Source organism: Moschus berezovskii, chromosome 13, assembly GCF_049115385.1.
Source record: "Moschus berezovskii isolate FMDL1 chromosome 13, NW_MosBer_1.0, whole genome shotgun sequence".
NCBI classification, from domain to species: Eukaryota; Metazoa; Chordata; class Mammalia; order Artiodactyla; family Moschidae; genus Moschus; species Moschus berezovskii.
The window spans coordinates 30,646,695-30,659,206 of NC_142472.1; positions in this window are offsets into that span (position 1 = coordinate 30,646,695).

Genomic DNA, 12,512 nt, shown 5'->3' on the forward strand with positions numbered 1-12,512 from the left:
TTGTGGTAGGGTGAGTGGGAGAGTAGAGTGTCTCCTAGCAAGGTATTACAGGCTAAGATACACATCAAAGGCACATAAGCAGGCCAGCAGAAGCTGAATTCCAGGGCTTTCTGATGCCAAAGCCCTGCTTCTTCTGTTAAACTTCATGGCCTCAGCTATCTTCCACAAAACAGAATGCATTTGGCATTTTCCTTTAAAAGAACTTTTTTCCTTGATAGCACCACCTAGTCTGCGTAACCTTCATACGGAGGAAATCAAAGTGCATGGTAGTGTATTAATCAGAGAAATGGATTGTGCCTGCTTCATCCTGTCAATCACCTGATAAGGGAAAACAAATAGCAAAGATTAAATCACAGGCTGCTCAAAGTCTTTGTACTTGGAGTAAATACATTTGGCTTTTGCGAAAGTCCATTATGCACTGTTTGGCTTTGATTAGCAGGGGGCATTTCATAAAGCATGAAAGAAAGCCGCAGTTAGTGGAAGAAAGGAGAAACCTGTGACCATTTTCTCACTGTTCAGTTAAACAGCTGATTCACCCCAGTCAAAGAGAACAGCAAAGGCTCTGACAATTATGAATGTCCTTGGCAAAAGGATGAATTTATCTGCCTGTAGAGGAGATGGCGCTTGAAAAGGCAGTGTCTGCAGCAAACAGAACACCAGCAGAGCATGACTATAAAGAACAATCCGTGTTTGCTCTTACAGAGGAGAGTTCCACAATTGCAGCTTGATTGTAATCCTCACCTGGGAAATCTGAACTCACCACCTGTTTTCTTTGGACGCTCGTGTGACACACTCCAGTTGCTTTCTACAGAATTTAGAACATGCATTTACTCCAGTGGATACACTTGGAGCCTTACTAAATTTAATACACTTCCATTAATCAACCAACTCACTAGTTAGATTTATTGGAGCTATGCAGATCGCTCTGTTTTTATATCCACATTTATGATCTGAGGTACATATATATTGCTTCTGGTCCTTGACATGTTTTCATACAAATGCTCTTCTTATTTGTACTTCATCAAAAGGGACAAATCATTTAACATAAGAAGTTGGTTGCTATGAAATCAGTTTTGTTTTAAGAATATTGGAGGGCTTCCCTAGAGTCCAGTGGTTAAGAATCCATCTTGCAATGCGGGGGACTCCTGTTCAATCCATGATCCAGGAAGCTACCACATGAAGCCAGGCAACTGAGCCTGTGTAGCAGAACTACTGAGCCTGTGCTCCGGAGCCTGAAAGAAAACCACAAGAGAAGCACAGCAAGAGAAGAGCACGAGATGAGCACAAGAGAAACCCTGGTAATGAGAAGCCCACGCACCACAACTGGAGGAGAGCCTCTGCTTGATGCAATTAGAGAAACCTCCCCATGACAATGAAGACCCAGTGCTTCCAAAATAATTAAGCATTAAAAAAGACGCCGAAATTTAAAAGAATATTAGAAAACCCCTCTATGTTCAATTCCAAATGTTATCATTTTTTAATGTTCAATCATTCTAAAATGTACTGCAAAAATTAAAAGAATGTTGATAGACATAACTATATACCATAAGACTTATGGTCATCTATAGTGCTTATTTTAAATCTTATTTTAGCATTTAATCTCTACTTAAATATCCTATTTAGATAAACCATATTATGAGCTACATTGCAATGCCAATAAAGATAATAAAGATAAATAGATCTACCAGACTATGAGCACTATTACTATTTAAACAAAACAAGTTAGTCAATAAATAAATAAACAAACCTACACACTTCCACAACAGGTGAAAAATCTGTCAAGAGTCCCTGTGCCTTGTAAGGGTTTAGAGTAATATTCTGCAGCATTTATTAATATATAAAGCAGTCTGTTTCGAAATGCTTTTTTAAGATATTAAAATGTTTTTTTAAGATATGAACTTACATTATCAAATTAAATGTTTAAAAGCAAAAATTTAAATGAGATTCTATTATTATATATTTGTAAAATGGACACAAAGGCAGCAACAAGCCAAAAGTATAAATGCTCAACAAACATAAAATTATGTGTCAGTTTTATCCTGAGCTTGATGTAATTAAGTATAGCTAACCATTTTAATCTACCGGTGAATAAAAATTGATTGTGGCTAAGCAAGGTCTTTGTCACTTCACACTATTGGGGAATTTTATGAATAGTATGATTTTTTTACCCAAAGACTTAAGTTCACCTTTAGTTTTTGCTAAGTGAGAGTGCCATCTACTGGTGTAATTTGCCACAACAGTGTAATGGTTAAGTGCTGCAAGCGTTGTTTACCTGCACATGGAATGGATGTGACCTCATGAAGCTATTCCTGGACGTAGATTCTGTCACTTCAGCTAAGTAATAAACAAGAACCAACATTGTTATGAATTAATTCAGACTTTGAAGCACTTTTATTTGTTATAAAGAATATGGATAATAAGGGAGATATGCTTTAACTAGACAAAATCATTTCAGGGCTTTTACTTAATGACTTAAATTATGCTATATATCCATGATTTGAGTGCTTAATTAATCAACTCTGCACATTGGATGCATTGAACCCCTCTTCATGCTCAAAAACGTTGACAGATTCAACAAAATTCGGGGCATTTAAAATGGACAAGAGGAAAAGTAGAAAATGGATCCTGGCCTTGAAGCTTGTGGCTTGAACAATCATATATAGAAAAGAAGCAGTTAGCTAACAAAGTGGCTTCAGTCACTTCAGTCATATCCGACTCTGTGTGACCCCATAGACATATTTAAGGTATGAATAAAGGCATATCCATGAAGTCGGAAGGAATTTGACGGAAGGTTCAGATTTGACAAGGAAGAATAAAAAAATGTGGGAGAACAGCTTGAATATGGATGGGAAAAAGAAACAGTACAGGACAAAGGTGAGATTTTCTGTTCTGTCTTTGCACAGCAATCTCAAATGTGGCCTTAATTTTGAGTAATACATCCTGAACTGTTCTAACACTGTTGGAAGATTCATAGTGAGATGTGGAACTTTGTGCTCAACATGATAAAATGTCGATAAACTTTCTTGACATGATAAAATGTCTGGTTTTGTCAGTGGCAGCATCATAAGGCGGCTTCCACTAAGCCCAACCTGCTAAACTACCCCCAATACACTTTCCCTTAGAAAAAAATAGAAGCGAGATTGTTGACTATGTAATCATAGTTTTGGCAAGTTTATAAAACTCTGTTACCTTATACTCCATATTAATATTGATGCTTTGGAATGTAAAATATACTAGAATGTCTGTTAAGAATAGAGTACATTATCATTTATGCCAATCTGTGCAAATCTCTCAAGGTTTTAAAATATTTTTTAATTGCAGGAAAACTGCTTTACAGTGTTGTATTGGTTTCTGCCTTAGAACATGAATCAGTCATAATTATATCTATATCTCTATATACACACATGTGTGTGTATATATATATATATATATATATATATATATATATATATATGTCTCCCCTCCCTCTTGAGTCTGCCCTTATTTTTCAGCTGGTTATAGGTATTCCTAGAAGTTTCCTAGGATGCCCCTAAGGGGAGTAAGCAGCAGGCAGCTGTGTAATTATATTAATAATTTATCCACTCCCACGGTTGTGAAGTCAGAGTGGAACTACTTTGATATATGTGTACTTGTGAGTATACATGTATAATTGTGCACACAGACATATATATTGAAAGATACACGTAAAGTTGGATTTATGCATACATATTTTCTTTGAGCAAGTGCTCTCGCTGCTAAAAATCTTTGAAAACTTATCATTTTAAAAACCGAGAACAGAACAATACCAGGATATGAATAGAAAGAAACAAAAAATGTTGGAAAAAAATAGCTTGAGAAGAAATAAAGCAAAGGAAAAGTAGAGGATGATAGAGGATGAACCTGAGATTTTCTGTTTGGGCTTTGCACAGCAATACTTTAAAACTTCAGTGGTTCAATTTATGTTGTCTTTGGTGGGGACTTGGTCCAGGATCCTTACTTGGCCCACCTAGGATGCCATGATCTGTCTCTATAACAGTGCCTTTTATCAATCATAGTTCTCCCACTTGTATAACATGATATTGTATATTAACCTATAATATTATTACAAATTGTGTGTGTCTGAAAATTTTTTATGTCTAAAAAAATCAGTAAGTTTTGCTTGGAAAGGGCTGAGGTCTTACTTCATTTGAGTTACTTATAATGCCAAACATAACATGATGCTAATAGTTTGTGCAAATATAAATAACATCTACAGTTTCTCTCTTTTTCTTTCCCTCTCTCAAACACACTAATTCATTAATATCATAGCAACATGGAAAAATATATTAATAGGCATTATTCAAAATAGAAAATGTCACAGCAAACATGATCTGTGAAGGGATGGTTTCTCATCTCATAAGACATCAAAGTATTTCAAATGACAACTATAAAACGTCACTCTGAAATTGTTAGAGGAACAAAAATTAGGCAAGTTATGAGAGGAATATGCCCTTGATAAGGCTCACGTGTTCAGCTGACAGGAGTGAACACTGTTGAAACCAATTTGCAGAATTAGCTGGTAATAGCAAAATTAGATATCACTTGCTGATTGCCGCCATGAAATTAAAAGACGCTTACTCCTTGGAAGGAAAGTTATGACCAACCTAGATAGTATATTAAAAAGCAGAGACATTACTTTGCCAACAAAGGTCCGTCTAGTCAAGGCTATGGTTTTTCCAGTGGTCATGTATGGATGTGAGAGTTGGACTGTGAAGAAGGCTGATCACCGAAGAATTGATGCTTTTGAACTGTGGTGCTGGAGAAGACTTTTGATAATCCCTTGGACTGCAAGGAAATCCAACCAGTTCATTCTAAAGGAAATCAATCCTGGGTGTTCATTGGAAGGACTGATGCTAAAGCTGAAACTCCAATACTTTGGCCACCTCATGCGATGTGTTGACTCACTGGAAAAGACTCTGATGCTGGGAAGGATTGGGGGCGGGAGGAGAAGGAGATGACAGAGAATGAGATGGCTGGATGGCATCACCGACTCGATAGACATGAGTTTGAGTGAACTCCGGGAGTTGGTGATGGACAGGGAGTCCTGGCGTGCTGTGATTCATGGGGTTGCAAAGAGTCGGACATGACTGAGTGACTGAACTGAACTGATGCCTACTCTGGGGACTTCCCTGGTGGCTCAGATGATAAAGAGTCTGCCTGCAGTGCAGGAGACCAGGGTTCGACCCCTGGGTTGGGAAGTTCCCCTGGAGAAGAAATTGGCAACCCACTCCAGTATTCTTGCCTGGAAAATCCCATGGATGGAGGAGCCTGGCAGGCTACAGTCCATGGGGTCGCAGAGTTGGATACGACTGAGCGACTTCATTTTCTTTCTTTTTCTTTTTATGCCTACTCTATGCCCATGCGGTTCTTTTCCCAAGTTGTATATCCTAAAGCAATGATCAAAATGCCCCTTTGGGGAACATATATAAGGATAGTCAGCGCAAACTTGTTTTGGTGGTAGGAGTTGAAGCAGCCTAAGTATATTCCAGAGGGAACGAGAATGTAGAAAGTGGTGGATGCTTACCATGGCATACTCAGAAGGAGATAGATATACACATGCTGATGGCTCTATAATACATAATTGAAAGAGGATGTAATCTACAAAATAACAGCATTATGCATATTTAAAATATACATACGAAACAGTAATACATTTCTATATGAACATATGCAAACAAAAAGATTTGCAAAAAAATGATGAAAGTGAGGATGAAAGGAAATAAACACATACAAATAAAGGACTTCCCAGGTGGTACAATGGTAATGAATCTGCTTCCCAATGCAGGAGATGCAAGAGACGCAGGTTTGATCCCTGGGTTGGGAAGATGCCCTGGAGAAGGAAATAGCAAAACCCACTCCAGTATTCTTGCCTGGAAAATGCCATGGACAGAGGAGCCTGACAGACTATAGTTCATAGGGTTGCAAAAAGTCTCAGACACAACTGAGCAATTAACACTTTCACTTTTAGATCTGAAGTGAGTCTTTTGTACGCAGCATATATACAGGTCACAGAAAAATAAATAAAATATAAGACGCTTGCATGAATGGCAATAACGTATATGGTTGAGGGGTATGATAAACTCAGGTTTGTATACCTGATGCCTAACTAGGAAAAGAATAAAGACTGAAATAGTAGCCTTCAGTCAGACACACAAAATAGAACACGAACAAGTATAAAACCCTACCTTAGATTGTTTGTTGTGGTGGTTGTGGTTGTTCTGTACCCTATTAGAATGAGAAATTGAGTCTTAAATGTCCTGATGACTTTCTTTATAAACCGACCTTTTCCATTCACCTCTAAAGACATATCTCTTCTAATGCCAAATTTCTTTTCAGTTCAATGCTCTATCTGCTGTTTCACTTCCTATCACAGGAAGGAACAGTTTGGAAAAAAAGAAACAAGTCCCCTTACACGAGAAAGAGTGGAAAAGCAGCTGTGGCTGAATGTGGCCACAACAGGTTCAGGAACTGTGTCAGTCTTCTGTTTTCTACAGTGCTGCACATATATCAGGAGCATAAAGAAAATATTTTATTGGTTCTTACATTACTTTTTTGTAATTCTACCCAGGAAAACATGTGTTAAGCAGAAGAGTATTTCAACTTCAATTGAAAGATATTTCTTAAGTATACTATCAGCAAAGGAAATAAATAGGAAGACAAAAATACAGTACCGTTGTCTCTGTCTCTGTAACTGGCAAACTACATGTTTGTCCACATAGAGGCCCAAGTCTTCACCTTCACTTCCTCATCATTAAAAGTGAGGCTAATAACAATCAGGGCTTCCTAGTTGGTTCAGTGGTAAATAACCTGCCTGCCAATGCAGGAGATGAGGTTTTGATCCCTGGGTTGGGAAGACCCCTGGAGAAGAAAATGTCAACCCACTCCAGTATTCTTGCCTGGAGAATCCCATGGAAGGAGGACCCTGGTGGACTAGAGTCCAAGGGATCACAAAGAGTCAGACATGATTTAGCAACTGAACAACAACAAATCCAAAGCAGGACCCTAATTCTCTTCAATTCCCTGAAAGCTGAAGGATATGAGGGAGATGCAGAAGAAAAGCATGAAACTAGCAGTTTGATTCATAAGGTTTAAGGAGAGAAGCCATCTCCATAGCAAAAATAGTGCAAGGTGAAGCTGCAAATGCTGGTGCATTAACTGTAGGAGTTCAGTTCAGTTGTTTAGTTGTGTTCAACTGTTTGCGACCCCATGGACTGCAGCACGCCAGGCCTCCCTGTCCATCACAAACTCCTGGAGCTTACCCAAACTCTTGTCCATTGAGTCAGTGATGCCATTCAGCCATCTCATCCTCTGTCGTCCCCTTCTCCTCCTGCCTTCAATCATTCCCAGTATCAGAGTCTTTTCAAATGAGTCAGTTCTTCCCATCAGGTGGCCAAAGTATTGGAGTTTCAGCTTTGGAATCAGTCCTTCCAAAGAATATTCAAGACTGATTTCCTTTAGGATGGACTGGTCAGAAACCTTGCAGTCCAAAGGACTCTCAAAAGTCTTTTCCAACACCACAGTTCAAAGGCATCTATTCTTTGTCTCTCAGCTTTCTTTATGGTCCAACTCTCACATCCATACGTGACTACTGGAAAAACCAAAGTGTTAACTAGATGGAACTTTGTTGACAAAATAGTCTCTACTTTTTAATATGCTGTCTAAGTTGGTCATAACTTTTCTTCCAAGGTGCTAGCATCTTTTAATTTCATGCCTGCAGTTACCACCTGAAGTGATTTGGGGCCCCCCAAAATAAAGTCTCTCACTGTTTCCATTGTTTCCCTATCTATTTGCCATGAAGAGATGGGGTCGGATGCCATGATCTTAGTATTCTGAATATTAACTTTTAAGCCAACTTTTTCACTCTCCTCTTTTAGTTTCAGTATGAAAAGCTAAAAAGATAGGACACTGAAAGATGAACTCCCCATGTCGGTAGGTGACCAATATGATATGGGAGATCAGTGGAGGTATAACTCCAGAAAGAATGAAGGGACGAGCAAAAGCCAAAACAACACCCAATGTGGATGTGACTGGTGAAGGAACTAAAGTCTGATGCTGTAAAGAGCAATATTGAATAGGAACCTGGAACGTTAAGTCCATGAATCAAGGCAAACTGGAAGTGGTCATAAAGGAGACGGCAAGAGTGAGCATCAACATTTTAGGAATCAGTGAACTAAAATGGACTGCAATGGGTAAATTTAACTCAGATGACCATTATATCTACTACCGTGGGCAAGAATCCCTTAGAAGAAATGGAATAGCCATCATGGTCAACAAAAGAGTCCAAAATGCAATACGTGGATGTAATCTCAAAAACAATAGAATGATCTCTCAATATCACAGTAATCCAAGACTCTGCCCAGACCAGTAATGCTGAAAAGTTGAAGTTGAGCAGTTCTATGAAGACCTACAAGACCTTCTAGAACTCACACCCCAAAAAGGCGTCCTTTTCATCATAGTGGGCTGGAATGCAAAGTAGAAAGTCAAGAAATACCTGGAGTAACAGGCAAATTTGGCCTTGGACTACAGAATGAAACAGGGCAAAGGCTAATAGAGTTTTGCCCAAAGAACTCACTGATCATAGAAAACACCCTCTTCCAAAAACACAAGAGAAGACTCTACACAGGGACATCAGCAGATGGTCAATAACAAAATCAGATTTATTCTATTCTTTTCAGTCAAAGGTGGAGAAGCTCTATACAGTCAGCAGAAACAAGATTGGGAGCTGACTGTGGCTCAGATCATGAACTGCTTATTGCCAAATTCAGACTTAAATTGAAGAAAGTAGGGAAAACCATTAGACCATTCATGTATGACCTAAATCAAATCCCTAACGATTATATCGGAGAAGACAATGGCAACCCACTCCAGTACTCTTGCCTGGAGAATCCCATGGACAGAGGAGCCTGGTAGGCTGCAATCCATGGGATCGCTGAGTCAGACATGACTTATATAGGAAGTGAGAAATAGATTCCAGGGATTAGACCTGAAAGAGTGCCTGATGAACTATGAAAGGAGGTTCATGACATTGTCCAAGGAGCAGTGATCAAGACCATCCCCAAGAAAAAGAAATGCAAAAACAAAATGGTTGTTTGAGTAGGCCTTACAAACAGCTGTGAAAAGAAGAGAAGTGAAAGGCAAAGGAAAAAAAGAAAGATATACCCATTTGAAAGCAGAGTCCCAAAGAATAGCAAGGAGAGATAAGAAAGCTTTCCTCAGTGATCAGTACAAAGAAATAGAGGAAAAAAATAGAATGGAAAAGACTAGAGATCTCTTCCAGAAAATTAGAGATACCAAGGGAACTATTCATGTAAAGATGGTCACAATAAAGGACAGAAATGGTATGACCTAATAGAAGCAGAGGATATTAAGAGGTGGCAAGAATACACAGAAGAACTATACAAAGAAGATCTTCATGATCCAGATAATCACGATGGTATGATCACTCACCTAGAGCCAGATATCCTGGAATGTGAAGTCAAGTGGGCCTTAGGAAGCATCTCTACTAACAAAGCTAGTGGAGATAATGGAATTCCAGTTGAGCTACTTCAAATCCTAAAAGATGATGCTGTGAAAGTGCTACACTCAATATGCCAGCTAATCGGGAAAACTCAGCAGTGGCCACAGCACTGGAAGAGACTGGATTTCATTCCAATCCCCAAAGAAGGCAATGCCAAAGAATGTTCAAACTACCACACAGTTGCACTCATCTCACCTGTTAGTAAAGTAATGCTCAAAATTCTCCAAGCCAGGCTTCAACAGTACATAAATTGTGAACTTCCAGATGTTCAAGCTGGATTTAGAAAAGTCAGAGGAACAGAAATCAAATTGCCAATATCCACTGGATCATCAAAAAAGCAACAGAGTTCCAGAAAAACACCTACTTCTGCTGTATTGACTATGCCAAAGTCTTTTACTTTGTGGATCACAGCAAACTGTGGAAAATTCTTCAATAGATGGGAATACCAGACCACCTGACCTGCCTCCTGAGAAATCTGTATGCAATTCAAGAAGCAACGGTCAGTTCTGGACATGGCACAACAGACTGGTTCCAAATTGGGAAAGGAATATGTCAAGGCCATATATTGTCACCCTGCTTATTTAACTTATATGCAGAGTACATCATGCAAAATGTTGGACTGGATGAAGCACAAGATGGAATCAAGATTGCCAGGAAAATTATCAATAACCTCAGATATGCAGATAACACCACCTTTATGGCAGAAAGTGAAGAACTAAAGAGCCTTTTGATGAAAGTGAAAGAGGAGAGTGAAAAAGTTGGCTTAAATTAGCTCAACATTCAGAAAACTAACTTCATGGCATCTGGTCCAATCACTTCATGGCAAATAGATGGGGAAACAATGGAAACAGTGACAAACTTTGGGCTCCAAAATCACTGCACATGGTGACTGCCACCATGAAATTAAAAGAACCTTGCACCTTGGAAGAAAAGTTATGAGCAACCTAGACAACATATTAAAAAGCAGAAACATTACTTTGCCAGCAAAGGTCCATCTAGTCAAGGCTATGGTTTTTCCAATGCTCGTGTATGGATGTGAGAGTTGGACTGTGAAGAAAACTGAGCACCAAAGAATTGATGCTTTTGAACTGTGGCGTTGGAGAAGACTCTTGAGAGTCCCTTGGACTGCAAAGAGTTTCAACTGGTCCATCCTACAGGAAATCAGTCCTGAATATTCATTGGAAAGACTGATGCTGAAGGTGAAACTCCAATACTTTGGCCACCTGATGTGAAGAACTGACTTATTTGAACAGACCCTGATGCTGGGAATGATTGAAGGTGGAAGGAGAAGAGGATGACAGAGGATGAGTTGGTTGGATGTCATCACCAACTCAAGGACATGAATTTGAGTAAATTCAAGGAGTTGGTCTTGGACAGGGAGACCTGGTGTGTTGCAGTCCATGGGGTTGCAAAGAGTCATACACAACTGAGTGACTGAACTGAACTGAACTTATGTTTGTATACATGCGTTCTTTTTCTATATTTTTGTATATTTATGTGATTGTTTTATCTATATGTGATAGAATTACTCATAATGTTCTCTCTGAATTTTACTTGTCTTAATTATGTTATTTGATATAAAAGTAGTGTATAATAGTAAATTTTAGACACCATTTGAAATAAAAAATTTGATGGTAGATTTATTTTCTTGTATGGTACATTATTTTCTCTACCAAAAATATCAGTATTTGATATTATTTACTTTTTAAATGCTTTTAGTTCACTTTAATATGGAGAATTTGTAAAAGTTGTTGAAACTGTAAAGTTACAGTGTAAAAAGCAAATCTTCTTTTAAAATAGCAATAATATAGGAAAGGAAATTAATCAGTTTTAAGGAGATGAAAAATATTAATCTGAATAATATAATTTTTAAGTATTGTAATGGTAATTTAGGAATAAACAGATTAATCTTGGTCACAAAAAAATGCATTTTTTCATTATAATTGGCTAAGCATAATCTTGGATTTTTCAGTACTTTAAAAACGTTCATTAAACTCTAGAACATAAGCAGAAAGATACAAACATAGAATAATTCTTAGGAAAATAAGTCATCAGAAAGCTTGGTCAGGTGAATGAAACAAAGAAATCTAGCTTTCAAATGTTTCCTTTCCCTTGAGCTTATCTCTTAAAAATAAGGGTACATTTTTAATAGTATGCCACAGATTAATAAAATGTATTTGTTTGCACAAATCCTAATCCTGAGAGAACCATCATGATAAAGTGCGGATTAAATGTTATTTTGCTTTCTTAAATCCTATATTAATCACATTGTCTAAAATTAGAAACGGAGAGACTATTATTGATAAGAAGTTTAAATACGCATCAAATTTATTTTATGCCTTTAAATTGGAGAAGATCAAGTGTCATGTTTATTTAAACATTGAATAAGCTGTAATAATTACAAAATGCATGCTAAAAGTGTTGGATTGCATTCAAGCCAAGAATGACTGCCTCTTCATAGGATGACAGTTGGCTTTAACTTCTTTTAAACAATCACTCAACCAAGTTTTACATGTGAATGAATTAACAAAGCAAAGACAGTCCAAAGTATTATAAGTCTACACATAAATGGGGAAATTTATGTGAAAAGAATTAAGCCAATTGGAAATGTTAGTATTTAAAAGGTCTAAATCAATAATAGAATGTAGATAATCAGAGTTGACAGCATCCAGTTAAAAAGAGAATCATCCAAAATAGAAAACATTGTTGTAGGTATAGAGAATGTTGGGTTTTATAAGAAAAATTCATAAAAATTTGAGCACATTGATTTAAAAACATTTTTTTCATTTTATTTCTCCAGAGGGTAGAAAATTGGAACACGGACTCTCCCAAGTCACTTGGGAAAACCTCATGTAGTCATTATACTAATGTTTCAAAGGCTCCTCAGCCCTGTGAAATAATAGACAAAAGATTCAGAATAGAATAGCACATTTCTTGCATTGGAAGTTATATTCTCTAATCATTATATTTTAAGCTT